This window comes from Mytilus galloprovincialis, chromosome 12 (genome assembly GCF_965363235.1).
Source record: "Mytilus galloprovincialis chromosome 12, xbMytGall1.hap1.1, whole genome shotgun sequence".
Lineage (NCBI taxonomy): Eukaryota > Metazoa > Mollusca > Bivalvia > Mytilida > Mytilidae > Mytilus > Mytilus galloprovincialis.
Genome location: NC_134849.1, coordinates 14,620,747 through 14,635,061, shown reverse-complemented (window position 1 = coordinate 14,635,061; position 14,315 = coordinate 14,620,747). Strand labels below are relative to the sequence as shown.

General features: G+C 30.8%; 1 protein-coding gene and 1 long non-coding RNA gene across 2 annotated transcripts in view; one reads left to right on the top strand and one right to left on the bottom strand.

Moving 5' to 3' along the window:
- Positions 1 to 12,228, bottom strand: part of LOC143055372 (uncharacterized) — a 68,810-nt gene extending 56,582 nt beyond the window's left edge. Inside the window, exon 1 of the mRNA XM_076228508.1 lies at positions 12,151 to 12,228. The gene's annotated coding sequence lies outside the window, so the exon portion shown is untranslated. The remainder of the gene's footprint in view (positions 1 to 12,150) is intronic.
- Positions 6,190 to 10,034, top strand: LOC143054192 (uncharacterized). Its single transcript, XR_012971591.1, has 3 exons — positions 6,190 to 6,522; positions 9,035 to 9,496; positions 9,864 to 10,034. It is a non-coding gene; the product is annotated as an uncharacterized LOC143054192 (long non-coding RNA).
- Positions 12,229 to 14,315: the final 2,087 nt, after the last annotated feature.

Here is a 14,315-nt window from a genome sequence, read left to right as displayed (position 1 = left end):
AAAAGTCCATGATGAGAACATCTGTTTGCTTTCCTGTGCTCATGTTGTTGGTGATGTCATCCACAAATTCAATTAACTGGGTTTCGCATGATCTTTTGCTACGAAATCCATGTTGTAATGGATATAGAATGTTATGGAGATCTGCATGATTCATAATATGGCTAGTTATTATGTGTTCCATGAGTTTACAGCAGATGCATGTCAGAGATATTGGTCGATAATTCTCTGCCTTGTATCTCTCTCCTTTCTTGAAGACTGGGCTTACGTTGGCGTTCTTCCAGTCAGATGGTACTTCCCCAGTATTAAGTGATGTTGTAAAGATGATAGTTAGAATTGGGGCTATCTCGGTTGCAAGTTCTTTAAGTATTCTAGGTTTTAGGTTGTCTGGTCCTGAAGCTTTATTTGGATTCATTTTTTTTAGAAGTTTTTGTACTCCATTTTCTGTAATGACAAGATCTTCAGCAGAAGGGTATTGACCTGGCATGTTACAATAAACTAATACTGACTGATTGATTTTGGGTAGATATTCAATCTGGCTTGACATTTCATTTTATATAAAAAGAGTTTGATAATGATCACTGACACTATGTTGAAATATTCATTCAATTGTACGACAAATTCTACATATTTTCTCATTCACTTCTTTTGGAATGCAACGGTGAACAAGCTGTATGTAACTTCCGACAATGTATCCAATAATGTAGACCGAATTCTTCTGTCCCTATAATGCATATATTTCCTAATTTACATTTGCTTTTTTTTTTTTATTGTGCAATATAGAGACAGAAAGCAGTGCCCATACAAAACAGGAGATCGCGGACAATTTGTTTGCGCTCATATTGTCGCTTTTTCTGCATTTTTCAGACATCCGTACATGAATAAACTAATAGATAAACGGTTTTTCTACATTTTCGTGTGCCTTACTATGATCAAAGACCTTTCTGGGTCTGGATAATCCACTTTTTTCAACATTCAATACTTTCTACTTTCAATTTTGGCAAGTTAGACATCTTGAAATATCTCGACCAATCAACGCTTATTTCCGGTTACTCAGATCTTCTCAGTAAAATTATCACATGATCTCGGGTTACACTAATGACTGGACCGAATGACAGGACCGAATGACAGGACCAAATGAAAAATGCTAATAACTTTTTCATTTCTCAAAGGATTGAACTCAAATTTGAAATATTATAAGATTTCATCATTTGATAAATAGATTTAAGGAAAAAAAATTAAAAAATTTGTAAGATACGTTAGAAAACGTGACATGACCAACTCTGATAATGACAGGACCAACATCGAGAATGACAGGACCAAATAAAAATGCTAATAACTTTTTTATTTTTCAAAGGAATTATCTCAGATTTGAAATATAAAATGGTATGTCATATTTTGAAACTAAAATGTTATAAAAAATATAAATTTATTTTCAAAAACTTTCGAAAACATGACATGACCATCGCTGACTGCCAGGACCAATCTCGACAATGACCGGACCAGATGAAATTGCTAATTTCTCTTTTATTTCTCAAAATATTTCTCTGAAATTTGAAATATAATAAGATTTCATCATTTTATACATAGATTTAAGAAAAAAAATTAAAAAAAATTGTAAGAAACTTTAGAAAACGTGACATGACCAACTCTGATAATGACATGACCAACATCGACAATGACAGGACAAAATAAAAATGCCAATAACTTTTTTATTTTTCAAAAGAATTATCTCAGATTTGAAATATAAAATAATATGTCATATTTTGAAAAATGAATGTTATAAAAAATATAGAAAGTTTAAACGTGACATGACCATCGCAGACTGACAGGACCAACCTCGACAATGACAGGACCAGATGAAATTGCTAATTACTTTTTACTTCTAAAAAATATTTTTTCTGAAATTTGAGATATAATCAGATTTAACCATTTTATACATAAAGATAGGAATAACATAGAAAAAAATATTAAAAGCTTGCTGTAATGTGACCTGACCAACGCTGACAATGACAAGACAAACCTCGACAAGGACAGGACCAAATAAAAATGCTATTCACTTTTTAATTTTAAAAAGAAAATTATGTCAGATTTAAAATATATCAATGTATTGCGAAAACGTGAAATGACCATAGTTCCTACTATAGAAATCCTGGTTGAAATTAATAATAATAATTAAAAAACACACATTAAGATTAAATGATTTAAAAAAATTTAGAAAATAAGGGAAAAAGCTAACTGGGGGAAAACGTTAGGTCTGCGAACGCCCACCGCGTTATTTGATTTTTTTATTGAAATATTGTATTAAACCGAGTTGTAGAAATATTGCACTTCTCAGCCTGAGAAACTTTGTAGCTTTATCAAATCTATTTTTGCGAAAGTCTATGATCCTCCTGGTTGGTACAACTATATATTTATTTATCTTTGGTGTAAATATTTATCATATTAATTGATATTTCACACATGCTATATCTTATATATGTTATATATATCATTGTAATATCTTCTCTGTAACTATGTATTTGGTTTGATGAGAATAAAGATCATTCATTCATTCATTCAAAATATTTTGTATATTAATTACCGGTCATAATCTGACACGTCTGAAAATAATTATAAGGTAACAAACAAAAGGTGTGACATAAGCCATAAATAAGTTGATAAACCCAATAAAGATTGTGATGACAGTAACTAAAATCACATAATAGTTCATGTCGTTGTTTTATTAATATTTTCAGAACAGTAAATAATTATTTCCATGTATGTTTGAGTATATGCAGGGTCTATCTTGATAGTAATAATAAACAAATAAACATTTCTTGAAGTGTGCCCGACCCTTGCATGCATGATTTCTTGGTAGTTTTAAATATTTTCATAAAATACACTGAATCAAACATTTTCACGGACTACTTTAAAAGGTAGCTTTAAGTGGCTTAAATTGGGCTGCATTATGTCAAGAAATATTATGATGATAATTCAATAAATCTGAATTTATCTATAGTTTAATGAACTGATATATTATATAAAATGATTATATGTAATAACATATAAATATTTCAAGATCTCTTTCTTAAATATAGTGATAATTCGTGTCTTTTTGACCTGTGACTCTCTGCCAACATACGTTAAGTAGCTAGGTCAAGTTTTTTAACCACCATAGAATATATTTTCCTGTATTTATAAGATATAATCTTACTAATTATGGATCAGAACTGAACAATTTCATTAAAATAAGAAAGAAATTTTGATTTTTTCATTGGCCAGATCATCAGTAGCCGATGTTGGTAAGGTCACACAACAGCAAGCTTTCAATACGTTTTTTTTATATATTTTTCTAATATGATGTGCAAAATGGTCTAAATTGTCATTATTTTAAATTTGAGAGGAATATTCTGACAAATGTTATGCATAATTAGCATTTTTATTTGGTCCTGTCATTAATTGTCGAGGATTGTCCTGTTATTGACAACGTTAACCTGGTCACATTTCAGCAAGCTTTTTATACCTTTTTCTTATAATTATGTATGAAATGGTAATTTAAAATTTCAGAGAAATATTCTGCGAAAAAAAAAAGAATAATTAGCAATTTCATTTGGTCCGGTCATTGTCGAGGTTGGTCATGTCAGTCAGCGATGGTCATGTCACGTTTTTGAAAGTTTTTGAAAATAAATCTATATTTTTTTAAAACATTTTAGTTTCAAATATGACATACCATTTTATATTTCAAATCTGAGATAATTCCTTTGAAAAATAAAAAAGTTATTAGCATTTTTATTTGGTCCTGTCATTCGGTCCTGTCATTCGGTCCAGTCATTAGTGTAACCCCATGATCTCAAAATGGTAGATGTAAACAAACGTAACTATGAAATAATAATAATAATAATAATAATAAATTCTTTATTTAAAGAGGGTAACTCAATTAGAAATAGTCTTATTTTCATTGAGGCCCTCAAACAAAATACATGCATACAGTTAACATTCATACATTCATACATTAATTTACAATATATATTACTAGTATACACAATTCAATCATTGAAATATACAAAGGGTAATAAATGACAATATTTGATATAGTTTTGTTAGAGGAAAACAAATTAGTTGACTTGCATATAATTTTCAAGAAAATGATTATAACTATGTTTCTTGAATAATTCCACATTAAGACATTTCTTTATTTCGAGTGGTAAATTATTCCATACTTTGGTTGCAGAATAATGAAAAGATTTTTTATAAAAATTTGTATTTGGTCTTGGAACAAAAAGATCATTATGAGAGACAGATTGTAAGTTGTGGCGTTGCACATCATCAATATTTAGTATTGCTAAGTAATCAGGTGTTAGCCCATTTACAATTTTATACATTAGAATTGATTGTTGGTATTTTATTCTTTTGGTAAAAGATAGCCTTTTTAAAGAAGAAAACATGAAATTAGATGGAATAGAAATATCGCATTCCAGTATAATTCTTGCTACTCTTTTTTGAAGTTTTATGATTCTATCTGAATCTTTTTGTAATAAATTTCCCCAAACTGAACTACAATAGTCTGTATATGGTAGAATATATGCATTCTAAAATAGTTGCCTTGTGTGTATTGGCAAATATACTTTAATTTTATATAAAAGTGATACTTTAGATGAGATAATTTTACATATACGATCAACATGATCTTCCCAGCTTAAATTTTCATCAATGTCTATTCCAAGTAATTTGAAAGAATGGACATTCTCAATACATGTTTCGTTGACGGTAATACATAATTCTGATAGTTGTTTAAGTTTTTGTTTTGAACCCAATTTCATACACTTAGTTTTTTGTGCATTGATTTTCATACTGTTATTGTTACACCAAGATTGTATAGCATTTAAATCATTTTGCAATATGCTGTTTATTTTTTCAATGTTTTTATCATGAAAATGCAATGTTGAATCATCAGCATATAAATCCATATTGGATTGTTTAACATGAAGTGGTAAATCATTTATATATATTAAAAATAACAGCGGACCTAAAATAGAACCTTGAGGCACTCCATACTTTACAAACGATTTATCAGATTTAATGTTAGCGTATTGGACTTCTTGTTGTCTGTCAGACAAATATGATTTTATCCAATCTATTATATGTTTTCCGATATGATAAAATTTTAACTTTTCTAGAAGTATGGCATGGTTAATAAGGTCAAAAGCCTTACTGAAATCTAAAAACACTGTACCAACTATTTCTCCATTATCTAAATATTTTAACCATTTGTCAATTAGTTTAGCGCAGTTTGGCAGGAATGACCTTGTCTGAAACCTGACTGGGCGATATGTAACAATTTTTTATTGTTAAGGAATTCATATAACTGTGTACATACATTGTACATGTCTTTCGAAAATTTTAGATATGGTATTCAAAATAGAAATTGGACGATAATTTGAGGGAATATCTCTTGGTCCTCCTTTATGTATAGCAGTTACTCTTGCAAGTTTTAATTTTTGCGGAAAAAGATTTGAAGTTATACTTTTGTTTATTAAAAATGTTAATGATGGGGATATTATTTCTGCACTTAACTTTAAAAATTTTGGATCTATTCCATCTAAACCTGCGGATTTATTAATATTAAGATGTTTTAGTTGAGAACACACCTCTCCAATGGAAATGAGTTTTAAATGAAAAATTTTCAGTTTTCTTTAATTTTTCACTAGTAAAATTTTGTAGCATAGAAAAATCCATATCTGAAGTATTATTTTAAATAAGTTTTTCAGCTACGGATGAAAAATGAACATTAAGAGTATTTACAATATCTTGGTTGTTATAAACCGTTTGATTTTCATACTGCATTTTAGGTGGAAAAATATTATCCTCTTTTGGATTTAACTCTTTAATATGATTCCAAAGTTCTTTACTATTTTTGGAACTAGTTATGGCGTTTTGGTAATATTCCTTTTTTGCATTAAATATTAACGACGTTGTTTTATTACGCCACCTTTTAAAGTTTATCCAATCTTTTTTTGAATGATACATATTCCTATATTGAATGGAGTTTTTAATTTCTTCATTAAACCATTCGGATGTACATCGCCATTCACGGCAAACTTTAATGTTATATAAAAACGAAATAAATAGTCATGTCAGACGTCAAGTGCTACATTTGTGAGAATAGTTTTAACTATTCTATTAAAAGAAAAAGGTACAACGGTTACCGTGTTTCAATAGATTCTAAGTTGAGTAGAAACGATGAAACTGTTCGTGAAGTTCTTACTTGTTTTGGTTGTACGCCAGAAAAACTTTCTGACAATATGCTGGTGTGTTTGGTCTGTGCCCAGCTATTGTCAAAACACCAGAGCAACAAAAAAAAAGAAAGGAGAATCCCTCAGTGAATTAAAATTAAAAACCTCAGGGACTTATCTTGGCCACAAAATCGAATTTCTTTCGTCACCTGAAACAACTAGTTCCAAGAGAATAAAAGTGAACACACCAAGGAAAATGATAGCATTTTCACCCAGGAAGATGATTTTAAACACACAAAAGCAGAAAAAGGTATGTTATTTGAGGTTATTTTTTAATTTTTATTAAATAGAAAAACAGAACCAGATGCTCCGCAGGGCGTAGCTTTATACGACCGCAGAGGTTGAACCCTGAACGGTTGGGGCAAGTATGGACACAACATTCAAGCTGGATTCAGCTCTAAATTTGGATTGTGATTAAATAGTTGACACAGCATAGGTTTCTGACACAGAATGAATGTGTTCTAATGAACTTAATTTTTTTGTTTTCTTTTAGAGCAATTCACTATGCTGTTGAATATTAATCCTCTCAAAAAAATGTTTGAAGAAATTTTCTTTTTTATTTATGAAATTTCAAATGAGAAAAATTGAACCCAATTTTTTTAATCACATCCCCCTTTCCCTTATTCCAAAACTAATCTCAATTAAAATTTCTAATGGAGTTTGCAACAATAACTACTCATTTAAATACATCATAAAATATTAAGATGTAAAAAAAATGCTTGTTATCACTGAATGGTAAAGATTATTTTAATTTATCAGTTGGTAGTAAAAAGTGAATATACATTGTATATTGTATATAACAAAGATTTAAGTTGATTCTGGACAAAGAAAGATAACTCCAATTAAAAAAAAATCTTGCTATTGCACAATATTTTGCAATTAGATATTTCTTGCTTACTATTCTGGACAAAGAAAGATAACTCTAATTAAAAAAAATTTGCTATTTCACAATATTGTGCAATTAGATATTTCTTGCCATTGCGCAATACTGTGCAATTGAAAAGACTTGCTATTGCACAATACTTAATATAATAATTTTAGATCCTGATTTGGACCAACTTGAAAACTGGGCCCATAATAAAAAATCTAAGTACCTTTTTGGATTCAGCATATCAAAGAACCCCAAGATTTCAATTTTTGTTAAAATCAGACTAAGTTTATTTTTGGACCCTTTGGACTTTAGTGTAGACCAATTTGAAAACAGGACCAAAAATGAAGAATCTACATACACAGTTAGATTTGGTATATCAAAGAACCCCATTTATTCAATTTTTGATGAAATCGAACAAAGTTTAATTTTGGACCCCGATTTGGACCAACTTGAAAACTGGGCCAATAATCAAGAATCTAAGTACATTTTTAGATTCAGCATATCAAAGAACCTAACTGATTCATTTTTTGTCAAAATCAAACTAAGTTTAAATTTGGACCCTTTGGACCTTAATGTAGACCAATTTGAAAACGGGACCAAAAGTTAAGAATAATACACAGTCATGACAGTTAGATTCGGCATATCAAAGAACCCCAATTATTCAATTTTGATGAAATCAAACAAAGTTTAATTTTGGACCCTTTGGGCCCCTTATTCTGTTGGGACCAAAACTCCCAAAATCAATACCAACCTTCCTTTTATGGTCATAAACCTTGTGTTTAAATTTCATAGATTTCTATTTACTTATACTAACGTTATGGTGCGAAAACCAAGAAAAATGCTTTTTTGGGTCCCTTTTTGGCCCCTAATTCCTAAACTGTTGGGACCTAAACTCCCAAAATCAATACCAACCTTCCTTTTGTAGTCATTAACATTGTGTTTAAATTTCATTGATTTCTATTTACTTAAACTAAAGTTATTGTGCGAAAACCAAGAATAATGCTTATTTGAACCCTTTTTTGGCCCCTAATTCCTAAACTGTTGAAACCAAAACTCCCAAAATCAATCCCAACCGTTCTTTTGTGGTCATAAACCTTGTGTCAAAATTTCATAGATTTCTATTAACTTAAACTAAAGTTATAGTGCGAAAACCAGGAAAATGCTTATTTGGGCCCTTTTTGGCCCCTAATTCCTAAAATGTTGGGACCAAAACTCCCAAAATCAATACCAACCTTCCTTTTGTGGTCATAAACCTTGTGTTAAAATTTCATAGATTTCCATTCACTTTTACTAAAGTTAGAGTGCGAAAACTAAAAGTATTCGGACGACGACGACGACGACGACGACGACGACGACGAGGCCAACGTGATAGCAATATACGACGAAAATTTTTTCAAATTTTGCGGTCGTATAAAAAGTGTGCCCCATGTACTTGTTGGGAAGATACAAATATATTGGAGACCTGAATGTTGACGATACACACAATCAAAGACAACAGAAATTATAATCACTATATGTCACTTATCTTTGAAAAGCAGATACACATGATAAATAGTATGATAGCCAATAATACAAATCTTCAACCAAGACAAATGTTACTTTGCACCAACTCAGTATATTTAATTTTTTGTTTTGGATATGACAATATTACAATATACATTAAACAGTGTAAGCTGTCTTAAACAAATCAATTTAAAACCTTTCTACAATGTCCTGTCATATCAAATTTATAAGATTTATAGATTAAGCAACAAAAAAAACCAGTTAAGACCCCCTTTTCACTGGGTATTAAAATCTGTAGATAAAATGTTTTCTTGAGTATGTGAGATTGTTTTTAAGTAGGACTAGTTCATCAGATAAGTTGAAACATAGTTGTTTTTTTTACTTTCAGACATTAAAAGGCAGCAAGAAACTTGCTTCTTCTTACTTGGTGAGTAGTAGGTACAACAGACTTTTTAGCCTCCTGTTAAAAACATCAACAGCAGCTAAAAAGGCCTTCTACTCACAAGTGAAGACCATAGTAAGACAAGAAGTTTCTGCTCTTGTTAGGCCAAGTTCCAAATGGGTATGGAGATCATCATCCAAACATGGCATAGATTCCATCATGCAGTTTTCCTGGGATAAGGTTTTAGAGGAAACAAAGTTACTGTGCCCAGTACTCTATTCTTCTTTATCATCAGCCATAGCCAAACAAGATGATCTAACAAAGAGAATAGGGGAAAGGCACATTTCACTTAAACCAAACCTTGGATGTGTTATTGGCCAAATAGTGTTTGCCCAAAAACCAACAACTATGAAGTTTCTCCAAGAAATAACTGGTGTTCAGCTTTGGCTGTCTGGAACCGCAAGAGAGGTATGTTATACATGTACATGATGTATATATGATTTTGTTATGACACACAGACACATAATAAGTGCAGCTTTACCAATGTTATAACTTGTCAAACTCATTTTTATGAAATTTATTTCTTACATCTTATAGAAAATAGTAATATCATATGTTTTTCAATATAAAACCTAGAATAAATTAAAATAAGAAGATGTGGTATAAATGGCAATGAGAAGCACATTATTTTATGTTGATTTTGAAGTAAGTAAATTTTTATTAACATTTACTTTTTTATTGTTATCTTATTGTCACAGGCATTCTTGGCTAATCCATTACAAATAATAAAATGCAAATATGTTTAAATAATGTCTACTCTTTTTTATGATTATAGGCATTTGTTAGACTTAACCATCTAGGACTAACCCTGTCAACAGATGCTGTATGATCTGCAGTTGACAGGTTACGTATGACTTATGACAAAGAACTGATAGCCCATAAGAACAGGATCAGTACCTACATAAATGACCAGGCTGGACCAAAGAGAAGATTGTTTACTGATGATGAAGGTAAAACATTAGAGTTAATAATATTCATAAAAATCAGTGTTTTTTAAGATTAATAAAAATAAGGCATGTATTCCTACATTGGTAGAGAAAAAGGTGTTTTATGGACTTAAGCAGGGACGGATCCAGCCATTTTAAAAAGGGAGGGGTTCCAACTAGATGTCCCCATTCAAATGCATTGATCAGCCCCCCCAAAAAAAGGGGAGGGGTTCAAACCCCCCTCTGGATCCGCGTCTGCCTTAAGTTGACCTATAGCTGCATCTATTTACTACTTCAAGTCTTTGATGGAGATTTGTTTCAATGGCAGTTATACTTTTTTTTTTATATAGTAGTCTGAAATGTAAGACTACATGTATTACAAATTCTGGTGTGATCTGGTGTTATATTTTACATAGTATTTTTATTAAAGCTCATTATAAATTTATATACTAAAGTTGAATTACTAAAGCCATATTTTTTTCTGTCTCTATATTGCACAATAATAAAAAAAAAAAAAAATAGAAAATAGCAAAATCAATAAAAAGCAAATGTAAATTAGGAAATATATGCATTATAGGGACAGAAGAATTCGGTCTACCCCTCCCCTAGATCCGCCACTGACCAGAGACTTAATGTGTACAAACCTGACGTAAAATTATGTACTATTGAATAATAAATAATATCACATTACCTCCAAAAATCAATAACTGATACAGTAAATTTCACATGTTTCAATAATCCAAAAACGATGTTTATGTAAGAAGTTCCCGCGCAAATGTCATGTGTTACCGAAACGGGAACACACAAAAGATTTTGTAGGTGCATGTTGTCATTCGCATTCCGATTAATTTACACAGTTCAATAAAATAAATATGTTAACATTATCTATATTGGGTTTGAATTTAGTTACTAGATCAGAAAAATGATTTGTTTCTCGCAGACAACACAAAATAATATACATATTAACTCGACACTTAGTCTAAACATCCCTACAACAAAATGGGACGACCAAACAGATTTCCTAATTTTGATAAAGGTGAAATATGTAGAATAAGAATTGTGCACTCTGGAATAAGATCATAAATAAAGCCCTATATAAAGTGTAAACCAAAAATAAATAATGTATGAAATCATTGTTCATTACATCTGCTTGCATAATAATATTGAAGTTGAAACTAACAACGAACACGTGTATCCTGTCAACCCCTGAAAAACATAATATTGTCGTCTTGACTACTTCCGCAAACCGTGGTCTGGTAAAATGATATATTGTTATAGTGTATGTTACTTAAATAACGTATCTATTGGTATAACGTTAAAACTTTTATTTTGTTTTCCGCTTTTGCGGGAAGAAATCCCAAGCGAAAACCAGGGCTCCACGGAACCCTTTACGAATTAATATTACACCTGAATATCTATGAAAATAAATAAGTTCATGTTCATTAACGAGATTTTCACATTCAAGGGGTTTAAGTGGAGTAATTGCTTTACGCCACTGATCCTTATAAAATTATTTTAAAGTAACTGGTTTTGACATTTTCTCTAAAAGCACTGACCATCTGTGGATATCTGAATACCATCTCCAATGTTCAAGCCAAATTACAGACAGTCATGTTATTTTGGTGGATTTATTAGAAATACACAATTTCAATTAAATTATAAATAACCCTTGCACGTGTTAATATATTGATGAAACATATATTTCCGTTTAAATGTTGTAAAATGATAACACAGTTCAAAGTTTAAGTTTTAAAAGTTTCAATTTCTATTTCCGTCCTCCTTCATTTGCCGATGATACAATGTTTCCGCTTCTCTGATAAATACATGTCCTCTCGCTCTTTTCTCATAAATTGATGTACATCAAATTTCGATTGATAAAAGTAAAATATACCAGGATTTCAAATGGTTATGACTTTTTTTCTTAAACTGTACGCTTTTTACGTTTGATTGACGCCTTCCCCAATAGGAGAGACTTCATAACACATAATTCATTCTTTTCCTGTGTGTATGAATCGATGAAATATATTTTGAATAAATTCTAATAAGTAATGAATAATTGTCTTTATAAATAATCTCAAAAGTTCAATAAAATCAAACGTAGTTAGGAGACATGATCATATTTTTAATAATACTTACCTTTCTGGGCATTTCGTTTGGATAACGCCTCGCTGACCTAAAAGGCCTCAGTTTGATTGGTAATGAACACAGGAAGAGAACATTTGTTGTGAAAACGAGACAACAATAAATGTACTGACGTACTGTTAACTCGGAAAATCTCAAATATCCTGGTTGATTTCTTGGTTGGTGTTTGTCACTCTTCAATCATAAATGTTTTTACGTGACTTTATAAGTATTTTAAGGAGAGGCGGAGTTCTATATAGGTTTTCATTGTTAAAACGTATGATGTTTGTAAGTTCAAGAAGTGTTGAACGATTAGTGAGATCATAAAAAATCCTTAAATAAATATAAACATTTTTTTTAGTTGCTTTAAATGCAATATCGCTGTTAATTTATAGAATGTCAAATTGAAATGAATTTCAAAACTCTTTGTCACTAAGAATGGATACAAAGATATCGTTTCAACTCATTCTCTATTCAAAGGACCATGCTTAGAATCGAGTCGTGTTTATATTAAAAAAGAAGAAAAAGAACTGATTCGAAATAGACCCAACCGCACAATCATAAGAACTTTTTAATTGTTTCTTTTCAATTCTCTCTTTATATACGTATACAGCCAGTATAGACATAAATTGAGATTTGCACGCGATACATAAAATTGAGAATAGAAATGGGAATTGTATCAAAGAGACAACAACCTGACCAAAGAGCAGACACCAACCGAAGGTCACCAGTGGGTCTTCAATGCAGCAAGAAAAATCCCACACCCGGAGGAGTACTTCATCTGCCCCCTAAACAAAAATATATACTAGCTCAATGATAATGTACGTCATACTTAACTCCAACAGCACTGTATCAAATAAAGTTAACACAAAACGTCTACAGACCGATATTCGAATAGATTGCTACATTACATAAGAGGGAAAGGATAACATGCTATAGAAAATTTAGTTTTCTTGTAATTTTTTACTTTATACTGAAACATTTTCTTTTGGACGTATGACTAGTAGTGTACCCATGGAAAACGAGTAAAACATCGAAGAGTTTAATTTCTTTTGGACGTATGACTAGTAGTGTACCCATGGAAAACGAGTAAAACATCGAAGAGTTTAATTTTGCACATTCTGTCAAGTGTTTTGGGTTTGAGAATTAACCTGTATAATTTTTTGTTTGCATTTGTTGACGTCTTCTTGTTAACAAAAGTCACATGTTTCAATATTTGTATGTGTCCATAGTTATAAACAGGGGAAATGGACAGTAAATCATAGGGTAAGATAAGTAAAGCATACCAATATTGTAAAGATCAATAGAAATAGGCGGGTTAATCTATTAACTTTTCATGACTGGGTCAGACTATCTATCTATATTTCAAGTACATGCCTTTTTCAAACAGTATACTCTTTATTTGATAAAATCTGTTAGTTCTGGTCACTCTAACCGATTCTGTCTTCTTGGAGTGATTACATACAGGCGGGTGGGTTTGCTAGAAATGAACAGGGTTAGCCCAACATTTTCGTCCAGGAATGCCTGTGCCAAGCCAGGAATATGTTCCTTTATTTACCCGTTCAGATGGTTGATAATGTTTTCTCATTAATAATTGAAATGAGTTTTTTAAATTGATCCGGATTTTTTTGTTCCGTCTTACACATTAAAGTTGAGTTCGCTTCTTATGAATTTCACAGGCTTAGGTTTAATTTAAATACCTTAGCATGGATATTTCAATAATACCACCACCTTACAGGAATTTTTTTGTAAAATGTAGGATACTTAATCTGCATGCAACTGACCACAATCATTTATACTCTGGTGTAGAAATGTCTAAATGGTAATCACCATGCTTTGTAATTGACAGCATACTATATAACATGATCATGAGAAGAATACAAAACAACTTCAAGCCTAACATTTTCGTGTTAGACTATTATTAATCTCCCCTTATTGATTCCAGTTCTATATAGTATTAATGATATGACTACTAACTTCCATAGCTGCAGTGTGATCAAATAAAAAAAATAATATTGGATTCACATGAATGTATTTCACTATGAGTTCATAAATTTAAATATGAAGATATATGTATTACTTTGTCTATTTTTAGAAATGTACAGTATCATTTTTTTAATTCTCTTATTTATTATTATTATTGGCAGGTTAAAAGAGTCAAAATTGTTGAATGTGGTAAG